Raw genomic sequence first — 11,821 nt, forward strand, 5'->3', positions numbered from 1 at the left:
CTGTCTGCCTATGCAGAAGATCAGACTAGATTTAAAGGGCCAATTCCATCCCCTGTGCAACTACAAGGAAGTAACTGGAATTACACCAGGGACAGACTGGACCCAGTGTCTTTTAATCTTGTGATTATTTGGGCTGAGAGGATTATTATAGTTAAAATAGTGGCGTCCTCATTTGCTCACTTCTTACCTGCCTTAATATTCCTGATTCATGTTTTTAAAAGCTTAGTACAATTAGCAGCTACAGTAAACATTATCATCAGGAGGAGGAAACCACAGGAGACATTTACTGCTCCAATTCCTCCCCAGTATAGGGGCAAATGACTGATAAATGATCTAGGAGTCTACTGAAGACTTCGCAGCCAGACCATGGAAATAAGATGTGAGGTGTTCTATTTGTCTGTGGGTTTAAGGAGAGAAAGAACCTAATCCTGCTCCCCTTGAGGTCAACCACAGTGCTTGCCTTTGACTCCAGTGGGATCAGCATAAAGTTATAATGGAAGTTTGAGAATCCTAGCAAAAAAACAATGCCATGGATTCTCATTCTCCATTGTGCTGAATAGTGTGCATATAATCCTCTGGTCAGTGTGTTACCTGTCCCCCTCTGTGCCCAGTGCACCTTAGAGGGCGTGTCATGTAACACACACTGACCAGTGGGTTACCTATGGCATTCAAATACAGTGCACCAGAACAGGTAGCAAAAGGTCACACAGAGCTTTTTTGTCAGACAGGTTCCCTTAGCGGTAGCTCTTTAGCTCAAGCTGTAGCAACTCATCCTTTTAGCTCCAGAGGTCACTGGCTGAAATCCCTGATGCATCAGTCAAGATAGTAGCAGGCATATAAGGGGCGGGCTTGTCCAGTATTTGAACTGCTCTGGACCTCAGGTGCTTGGGAAAAGCTTCCTCAGACATGAGTAAGTATGGAGCTCACTGGTCAGTGTGGTTTAGGTATCATATCCCCTGTTGATTATTCAGAGAGAGGGAAGGGTTACATATACAGAGCAGCTTCCTAGTCTACACAACAGGCATAGTCCTATCTGCTACTGTACCGCACTTAAGGCTTGTGTATATGACACGTGATACAGACCCTTTGGAGCCCTCGTGTACTCCCATTCCAGTTTCCATAATAAAGTAAAATATTAGCATAGAAGCTGGGATAAAAGGACTCCAAGGGAAGCTAGGCCCCAGGGGAATTCCCTGCAAACCCAAAGAAACTTGGTAGACAACACCTGTTACAGTGCACTGTAACGAAGGGCTTCTAAAGGGATGGCAGGCTCTAAGGAACGGGCATAACTCTCTGTATTTTTGCAGGCAGTTTAAGGAGACCTGCTAATCAAATTTCTGACTCTAGGTTGCTTTGTTTGAGAAGCCAGTCTAGAGGTATGCTTTGTTTGAGCTTATCTCAGTCTAATAAATGAGGCATTTCAGTGTGGTATAGCAGTGTACACATGGGTGATTACTGTGCAGTAAGCTGGTGCGCTCTAGATTCACACCCTGGCTTCTGTGTAGTAACTTGCCATGTCAACAAGACCTAAGTCAATGCCACCGGACTCATTGAGGCAGGGCCTAAAAGAATGTCAATAAATTTTAGAAACATATCTTGACTTTCTAGGACTATTCACAATGAATAGTAAACCCTTAATGTTGCCAGTGCACTGATTTGGAAAAAGGGATATGAACTTGTCTTCTAAGGGTGCAAAGAATGTGGTCCTTGAATCAAGTACACAGCTGGCAAAAGGGGTGCAATTCTATTGACTTCAATGCAGTTGCCCCACATACAGCAGGCCTGAATTTGGTCCTTAGGTGAAGGATGTTCCAATAATTCTCTGCCTTCAAATGAAATGCATCCTGGGGTTAATTCATGAAAGTTAGAGAAATTGTATCTCTGGGGCTTCTTTCCACAGTTTGAAGAGTCTCTTCATGTATGCAATAATAAATAAATAATAATAACAACATGTAGATAATTATTTAAACAAAAGAACACACAAACCACAGAAGCGGTGAAGTCCTATTGTAGTAGCCATCTCTTCTCAAGTATCCTATTCTATAACACTGCCAATTGTTTCATCATTGCATAGTTATCTTGCTACATTAACTGGGTAGGTTTTACAGACTTTGGCATAAGGTACAAACTTATCACTCCCTCTGTCTGTATGTACCTAAGAGTGCTTTAACTGGTCATTTGGACTATTATGCAACATTTATCTCTGTTTGTAATATGATATACTACATGAAATCAACACACTTTTATGTACATAAGGCTGAGGCCGTACAGTATTATCAATACATGTCCTTAATCACACACTTTATTTCAGTTTAGTATCTTTAAAATATTTGCCAAGTAAATTGCCTTTAAACTGTCTAGCAAGGTAAAGTTTATCAACTACAATCAAACGTGGAAAGTGCCATCAGCAAACACAACTGAAAAGAATGGTACATAGAATAATCAACTTACTAACATTTATACTGCAGAGCATAGAGCATTAGACATGTGTTTAAAAAGTTTCACTCATTTATTCAGGGAGCAGAAAATATACTACTTGTCTACACACATACCGTGAATAGCAGATAACTAAAGTTAAGAGCAAGTAATGAATGTTCTTTGATCATACAGTGCCTACCACAATGGAGTCCCGCACCATGATCAGTGGTCCTAGATGCTACCACAATATAATTAATAAATAATTTAAGCAAGCAGTTACAAATAACCTAGAATTTGAAAATTATTCATCAAAACTATTCAGTAAATACTAACAAATTCTGATGACAGTTGCAAAAGCTGTTTGTGATTGATTTGCAAATCCAACAAACTCTGGCAAACCTCGACACTATTCAGTCTCACTCAGAGTGGGGTATGATGTGTTACATTACAGTAGGTCTTTTAACAGCCTGTATCTCTTATAAGACAATGCCATGCTGGGGTGCACTGGCTTGTGGGTACTGGAGGGAACACACTAAGCAGTGCCTTTTGCTACACCTTTAGAAAAGGCGTAGCCATTCACAATTTGAGTTAATTACATATTGCATCATGCACCCCTAGCTAGTGCTAAAACTTAAGGTTCTTTTTCATAGTCTAAGGCCTTGTCTTCACTAGGGAAAAAAAGATGTTTTTAAATTGAACTAGCTAATGTGGTAAAATCCTAGCAAGGACAAGACAGTTTGTGGTTTCCACACAAGTAAGCAGGTCAACCATAGGCTCCCTCACAGTCTTTATAACTTGATATACTACTAACTTGTCTAAACAAACTGCCTTGTCTTCAATGAGATTTTGGCATGTGTTAGCTAATTCAAGGTAAGTTCACATCTTTGTTCCTAATGAAAATGCACCCTTCAGCTTTAACTCCTTAATAATCACATGCATAGTTTAACCTGGTCCTTTCTATTACACAATATCAGGGGTCGGCAACGTTCAGCACCCTGGCAGGCAGGGCCAGTTTTATTTACCTGCTGACGCGGCAGGTTTGGCCGATCGCGGCCCCCACTGGCCGCGGTTCGCCGTCACGGGCCAATGGGGGCAGCAAGAAGCGGCGCGGGTGAGCGATGAGCTGGCCGCAGCTTCTCACCACCCCCATTGGCCCGGGCCAGCGAACCGCGGCCAGTGGGGGCTGCGATCGGCTGAACCTGTCGCGTCAGCAGGTAAATAAAACTGGCCTGGCCTGCCAGGGTGCTTACCCTGGCGAGCTGCGTGCCGAACGTTGCCGACCCCTGTACTATAGTAACATAAATTTGCAGGAAAATTGCAGGTTACAACAACAGCTTTTCTGTCTTCAATTATGCTGATGTCTTCTCAGTTTTCTCACAAGCTTAGTTTTATCATGCAATTTTCCCTGACAAACATATCAAAGAAAAAACCAGGAGAAAGAAAAATAGGGCTTCCTTTTCATGGTAAGAGATACCATCAGATACCGTGATTGGACAAAGTCTCTTTCTCTCTCTCCTGGCAACAGAAATCAGTAGAAGTGTCAGATGAGCAGACAAAGTCAAATCCAGGTGCATCTAAGCTATGTTGTTAAATGTGAAAACATCAGAACCTGAGGTATGATAGGATATAGGGCCATTAAACCCACTATTCCATGAATTTCTCTCCCCTCCTTCTCTTCCTTGCAAAATTAGCTCTTTCATGTAAGGTTTCACCCTGCTGACAAATTCTGTTGGGTGGCCCCGCGAAAGAACAGTTTTGATTTAGAGAGACTTTTTGTATATTTATCCTGTCCCTACTTTACCACAGGAGAAACAGATCACAGACAAGTTTGATATTCTTAGATAGAAACATGGCATTGGGGGTGATAACATGAAACATTACATTTCAGCTAGGGATGACTGTCCATCGACTCACTGTCCACTAGCGCAATTTATAGGGCACCTAGAAGCCCTGAAATATATACAGTACAGTCTGATAATGATTACTGGATTTAAGAACTAAATTACACTTCTCATACTATAAAGCAGGGGTTCTCAAACTTCATTGCACCGCGACTCCCTTCTGACAACAAAAATTACTACATGACCCCAGGAGGAGGGGGACTGAAGCCTGAGCTCACCCTAGCTCCTTCCACCTTGGTGGGAGAGGGGCAAAGCCAAAGCCCCACTGCCCCAGGCGGAGCGTCCAAAGCTGAAGCCCAAGGACTTCAGCCCCAGGCAGGGGCTGTAACCTGAGCCCCACTACCCAGGGCTGAAGCCCTTGGGCTTCGGCCCCAGGCAGTGGGACTCAGGCTTCAGCCCTGAGCCGCAGAAAGTCTAAGCCAGCCTTGGTGACCCCATTAAAACGGGGTTGTGACCCACTTTGGGGTCCCGACCCACAGTTTGAGAACTGTTGCTAGTAAGAATGCATAAACAAGAAAATTCTGTGGAGACAAAACAAGATCTAGTAGATGCACTGAAGAAAAACAGTGTTATCTCTTTTTAAAAAAGCTGAAAAGGAGTAGATGGCATTTTACTATGTATTAGTGCACAGTAAGGAGAAGGAATAAAACGAGAGAGAGGAGTGCGCTTTGTCTAGTGGTTACAATAAGACTGGAGTGGAGGCGGGGACTCCCAAGGCCCTATTCTTCTATTATAGCATCCACTCCAATCTTACTAAAGTCATACTGACTTACTGAAGTCAATGGGAGATACTTGTATCCTGTGGCAGGGGAGAATAGGATCCTTAGGTTCTATTCCTGTCTGTGTGACATTGGGGAAATTTAGTTAACCTCTTTAGGCCTTAGTTTACCTAGCTGTCTCTTCTCTGTGCTTCTATTTGCCTAGCAGTAATTTGGGGATAATAATGTTTATCTCCCACAAACAGCTGTTGTGGGGCTTAATTCATTAAAGTTTATGAAGTGCTTGGGAGGGTCTCAGAAGGTGCTACAGAACAGCAAAGCATTATTATTATTATACAATGAATTATACATCAAAGTTTGCTTGCGTTTATTAAATTATATCATACAGTAGTTTTAGAAATGGGGTGTGCACAATCAGAAGCATTATTATCAAGGGTCTTTCAGTCTTCTAGGATTTAGGTAGCAAACCAGACTTTTATGACTGCATCACAGAGTTGGGGAGCGATTTCCTTGGAACAAACTGAAAGAAAGGACAGTAAAATTTGTAAGTGAGCAGAAACAGAGGATAAATGAAACAAGTATCTTCCCAGCAACCATTTAAAATGAGATGCAGAGACACACTTATGCTGCAAATGGCGCACAAAAAACAGGCTTTAAACACACATGATCCCAGAATACAAACTCAAAAATATGTAAAAGAAATGTTAAAATATCAAGGAATGCTTCACAGAACTGAATCCTGGTTAAAGGTACAGAAGGAGAATCTGAAAGAAAAAAATCTTGCACTGACACTGTCTTTTGGTTTTGAAAATCCTTGAGATATAGTCCTTATATAGCTATCGTAAATAACTGATGAATGAGACTATGAAAGGTTCTACCATAAGCAATGCAAAAATCATCATTTCTAAAACAAAGACATAAGATAACTGACTGAATCCACAAAAGAAACTGAAGAGAATAAGCAGCTTCTCACTCTGCCCTATGTTGATTCAGGAAACAGCCATACATGCTTCTCCCACACTGCCATTACAATGTACTTCAACATTGATTGGAGAAACCATGTCTAAGGGTGAAATTCAAGCTCCATGACCATTCAGATACTTGACCTTTCTAATGATAGGGCTACCAAAGGTTAAAATTGTGATGGCTATGTCTGAAATGTGGAGACCTTTCCACTGGAAATTGGACTGCAACCTTCAAATTCATTTCACACAGGTAGGGTGCTTACCAAACAGCCATCACATGAGAACAACTTTCAGTGACTACTGATCTAGACTGCATTTAAACCAGTGACCTGGAGGAGAAAGACCCTGTTCCATTACCAAACCCCTGAGACCTGCTTAAATCAAAAAGAAGCCACATTTCAGAAGTTGAATCCCAGAAAACTCTCCTGAATTATGTAAAAATGTTTTACCACTGTAGTGCTTAACATACCTATATAAGGAGATCCAGGTCTCCCACTCCCCACCAATGATACAAAAGTAATGAAACTTTATTTTGCTATTGGATCATTGGTAAATTGTGTGGCTGTAAGATTTCTGTGATGGTTTTTCCCTTTTTATTATTCATAATTATTTGTGTAAAAACCCCTCAGTTTTCACATAACATTAGATATGGCAAATTGACATTGTGATGGAAATTTAGAAATTCATTGAAAGTAATCAGCACAATAATTTTATAGGAATAGCATGATGCCTCTTTACATGTACTAGGGAACAGGGCAAAAAAGGTCTTAATTCACCAAAATCAGGGTGTGACATTCCCCAGGGTGCAGTCTGAACTGCTGGACTGCTGTGTCCACTGAGCTCTCCAACCTGTGATGCCTTTTACACTGCTCTGCTGGTGAACAGCAAACCCTGCTCACACACAGCCACTAGCAAGTGAAATCACTCCCAGCTGAACACATGAATGCTATGCCCAGCCATCCATAAATTACATACGAAGTGACTCCTGCATATCCTCAGTCCCAGCCTTGTCCCCCAGAAATGTGCGCCTTGTACTGTCCAGCGCACTACTGAACAATGCAAGCTCATAATAAGTCTGTCATTTCAACAAAGGAAAATGATTATATGCACCAACTTTGTTGACTTGAATAGAGATTCCCAAACATTTCAACCAAAACAATATTACATTTTTATTTAGATATTATCTAATATTTTTATTAGATAAAACAATAAAACAAGTTTATTAGTTAGAGAAAGAGATTCTAGTGATTACAAGTGATAAGGCATAAAAGTTAGCATTGGTTACAAAAGAAATAAAAGGATAAACACGCAAACTAATTCCCAAATTTAACAATGGCTAATAGGTTTAAAGGCAAAAAAGGAGGTTTTTTTGCACTAAAAGCTTACAGGAATCTGTACTGGCTGGAAAACCTTCAGGCGAGGACCACTCCCCAAGTTCAATGATGCTTCTTTTGTCTTTCAAGCAATCTCACTGCCGTGAGAAGAGATGGAGGGGAAGAGGTGAGGATTACCTTCCACCCGAGTGCAAATAGTCTCCCATGTACATGAGGTTTGAAGCATTTCTGAGATGTAAATTCTTTGTTATACCTTCCCTCTTTCCCCCCGGCTCCCCCAACTGGTGGATGACCAGTTAAGCAGGTAATGGCTTTCTAATACCTTGCTGGCATGCAAGTGCATCTTTGTCTCTAAGAAAATGGTTTGTGGGCATTACCCAGAATTACAACATATTTCAGTAATAATCAGATAGCAAAATCGCATAATTTGATATACGGTGATGTTACACATATTTCAGCAGATAATGCGTTTTCAAATATCACTTCACAATGCATACTGTGTACACAATATATCATAACTATATAAAAATGGTGAACATAGAGTACAGGGTGTCACACAAGGATGTAGCCTATCAAGAAACAGCAGCTTGTGAGGAAAAATTCAAATGTACCAAACTTCTCATATGTTGCCAGTTCCTTGTTCTGCCAGTGGGATGCTTTCCAATTATTTCAGTCAGTCTAGGATCTGACCCACAGTCTGAGTTTAAGTTAGCAGTAACCAGCTACCATAGTGAAAAAGAATATATTATGGATTCAGAACGGAAACCACTGGCCAAATATTTATTCACAATTTTAGAAATGATCACAGATTTTAAGACCATAAGGGGCCATGATGATCATCTAGTCTGAGCTCCTGCATAACAGAGGCCTTAAAATTTCACACAGTAATTCTTGCATTAAATATCTAGAAACATCTTGCTTCTCTCAGTATTCACTCTCCTGACTAGTTTCTTTGTCTGCTTCTTCCATTCTCTACAAAGGGTTTTATTTTCTTGTTGTCTTCCACATCTGGAACTGTCGCTGACCCAAACACTCTCCCTTTCCTCCTTGCAATCCTTCTGTAAAATTCACTTCTCTTGTAAAGCCTTCTTATGTTAATCTACTTGTCAATGTCTCCTTGTGTTGTTTTCCTCCTTCCTCGTCTTTTACAAGGTTTATAAAGCACTATGTATACTTTAAGGTGCTCTATAAATAATAAATTAATGAGTGATTTAAAGTATACAAACAAAATAAGCTAGGCAACCTCCCACTAGGAAGATTTCAGGGTGAATCTGCTGTGGAAAATGCTTCATTGCTACAGAATGTGCTACATAGTGGGTATAAGATCCCAGGCTTCATCTTGCTTAGTGGCCATATACAGCAACTAATTTTCCAGTGTGTATGGTGCTGTGTACTCTGTATATCGGAGGACAGAATCAAGTCCTTACTGGGTGTCGCATACAAAAAAACTAATGGTTATGAAAAGGAAGTCTAGCTACATTGTTATTCTCCTTATATGGATGGAAAATATTTACTATGTAAACTCTACTGCAGTTTCAATGATTTGGAACTTCTATATTGGCCTTATATGCTAAACAGATATCAGAATAAGTAGAATGGTAGATTTTGTGCCAAGCTTTTTGGCTTTCACAGTAATTCTCATCTGGCCTAATGAAATTCACTACATTATCTTGGGCTTTGACTGCACTTAATTAAGCCTAATTCAACCATAATATTTAATGCAAAATGTAATATTATGTTTTGTCCCTAGGGCCAAACACAGTCTTGTGCAAAATATCCTTTAAAAAATTACAGATAAAGTCAATGGTTGCCCAAAGCAGACTGAATTTGTTATAATTATAAGTTCCCCAGCTAATGATGCCCTGAATGCAATGGTCATCAGAAGACACTATAGTTGTCTCTCCACTGGGATTTTTTTTCCAGGGAAACGCCTACCACTGTTGCACAGTACTGCCATTGGCATAGCTGCACCAATGCTGGCAAATGCGGGAGTGCAAGGGCAAACCAGCCACTGGAGCTTTTACCACCATTGTTGTTTAGCCTTGCTCAGAGCAGATATGCAGTTCTACGCTAGAACTCCTGCTGCTGCTGCCATTGCAGCACTGCGAGAGTTCCCCAAGCCTGTCAACATTATAAGGCCTTCTGGCAATTCTGCTCCCAGTAAAATGCATCATGGTCAAAAAAACAATTGGATGCACACAGAAAATAATAAAATGAACATGTAAAAGCCTGTTTTGTTAGCAGGAAGCTATTTGGATCCCCACTGCTGCTCTGCATCTGAGAGAAAGTAGCAACTGGCTTGCTTTCCCCATGAAGGCAGGTGAAACCATAATTATATGTTTGAAGACAGAGCCCCTTCTGTGTTTTTTCTATTCATTCACACTCCCAAATAGTCCTACTTCTTTCAGGAATCAGCAAATTTAGGACAGAACTTTAAGGCTGACTCCTTAAGCACATGTAGGATGGGATGGGGGGAAAAAAAGAATTAAAGATGCTGATATAATCTTGCCAAGCCCAAGCATTCAAAAACCATGAATCGGGCCCCAAACATATCATGAGATTGTAAAAAAATAATACATTTTAGGTTCTTTTTGTTTGCTTTCTGGTTTTTGAGCATTTAGTATGCATTCCGATGTTTTCAGACTTTTCTCTCAACCTTTGGGGCTAAATACATTTTATTTTAAATGAAGGCTGAGATTCTCACAGAGTCACATGACTCCAGGACCTTGGGGCTTTGAGAAAATAACCAAATATCATGAAGTCTTGATAAAATTCCAAGCAGCGTGAACACTCTTTGATCAAGGACTGACTGTGCTAGGCATTGTAAGAAATGTCCCCTGGCCCAAATAGCTTACAGGTGTAAAGGGAAAGGGACCAAGTTACCTTCTCCGTTGGATCATCTGAACTGAACTGGAACCATAAACTCCCTAAACATTAAATCTCACCAAATGAGGGTCAATCCATCCTCATCATCATATCCACTCATTATACTCCACACCCGAACACAGCCACTCTATGAACTTCATACCCTCATATCTCAATGTCTGTACTTTGACCCATCAACCTTTTATTCCCAATCGGGGATATTGCAGACTATGTATTCCTCATGCCACCTGATCTTAAACCAAACTTTGCATCCTCGATAATCTGTATGTTATTCCCTGATAACCAGAAACTTCTATGCTCAATCTCTGTTCACTATTTATTTATTTTTAACATCATCTTAATAAAAAATTTTAAATCTGGGAGGGGGCACGGATCACACAGCTGTTCATGTTCCAAGTGGTGGATCCCAGGTTCAGTTCTTTGCCGGGGGTCACTGTTGGGTGAGCCAGGCAGGGGCTCCTAACCATTATATGTTGTCAGTACTGTACCACCCCCATTGATTTTCCCTGCTGGCTGGCAGGAAAGCTAACTCCCTACAAGCAGCTGAATTAGCCCAATACAGTGATTCTTTCAACAACAGCAAGGCAGAATGCAGAATCCCCACTCCTGCCTCCCCACTGTTGGAAAAAAACATGTCATTAAACTAATTTCACAATTTCCATGCAGTCTGTCAAATGGTGATTTAAACATAGCCTTACCCATGGATAAACCCTAGCTCAGGGCCTTTCACAGGGACCATGTGCAAGATTGGGCAGTGCTGCGATCCGGTATGGCCAACAACCACATTTAAAAAACCACAAGTTAGGCCCCTTAATACTGAAAAGTGTCTTTAAAATTATGAGGTTTAAAAAAATACATTTGCATTGTTTTTATGTGCTGTCTGGATTGGGACCCTGCAGGACTTGTGTTTTCAAACTTTTCTCACACCCAGGAAGGCTTCAAACTCACTTTTTTGTTGTTTTAAATGAAAGCTGAGATTCTGTGGTAATGAGCTGACTCCAGGAGACATACACCAGCTGTTGTGAGGCTTGCGATAAGTCACAGCAGACGGCAGCGCAGCAAATCCCTGAGCCTGGCCCTGGTCTCTCCCAGCCCATAGCAGGGCGGCACGGCCTGGGCCCGCTCCGTGCCTGTGGCGGTGTGGGCTCCCGGGGCAGAGACTCTCTGGCTGTAGATGCACCTTGCGCGGGGCTGAGAGCGTCTTGGGTGCCAATTAATAACAACACTGTGCAGAGCCTCCGCGGGGGTTGCTGCTGGCTAGAGCCGCCACTCTCTAGGCCTCTGGACGTCTCTTGCCCACCCTGTGCGAACCGGCTGCTTCTGCTGCCGGGAGAACGCCCTGCACTCCCACCTCAGTTACCCCCTCGGGCCACCTCACCAGGGCCTCCGGAGCCCTGTCCTCTGAGCCCCCGCCTCACTCTGGGCACCTCGCCCTGCCTAGGTATGGGGTGGGGGCGCGTGGGTTTGGTGGGACTGATGCCCTGGGTCAGGAGAGACAGGCCCGGTAGCCCTGCCCCGAGGCGTTATTTCTTTGCACTCTGGTGGCTGACAGGCCAGGGGCCCTGGTGGGCGGGAACACCGAGACTCCCCCGCTCTGC

The 11,821-nt window shown here is 42.0% G+C and overlaps 1 long non-coding RNA gene across 1 annotated transcript; it reads right to left on the reverse strand.

The window, feature by feature from the left end:
• Window positions 1–5,381: 5,381 nt before the first annotated feature.
• LOC112060529 (uncharacterized) lies at window positions 5,382–11,808 on the reverse strand. Its single transcript, XR_002889839.3, has 2 exons — window positions 11,172–11,808; window positions 5,382–5,558 (listed from the first exon to the last, which is right to left on the reverse strand). It is a non-coding gene; the product is annotated as an uncharacterized LOC112060529 (long non-coding RNA).
• Between the last annotated feature and the right edge of the window lie 13 nt (window positions 11,809–11,821).

The sequence above is a fragment of the Chrysemys picta genome, chromosome 10 (genome assembly GCF_011386835.1).
Source record: "Chrysemys picta bellii isolate R12L10 chromosome 10, ASM1138683v2, whole genome shotgun sequence".
Lineage (NCBI taxonomy): Eukaryota > Metazoa > Chordata > Testudines > Emydidae > Chrysemys > Chrysemys picta.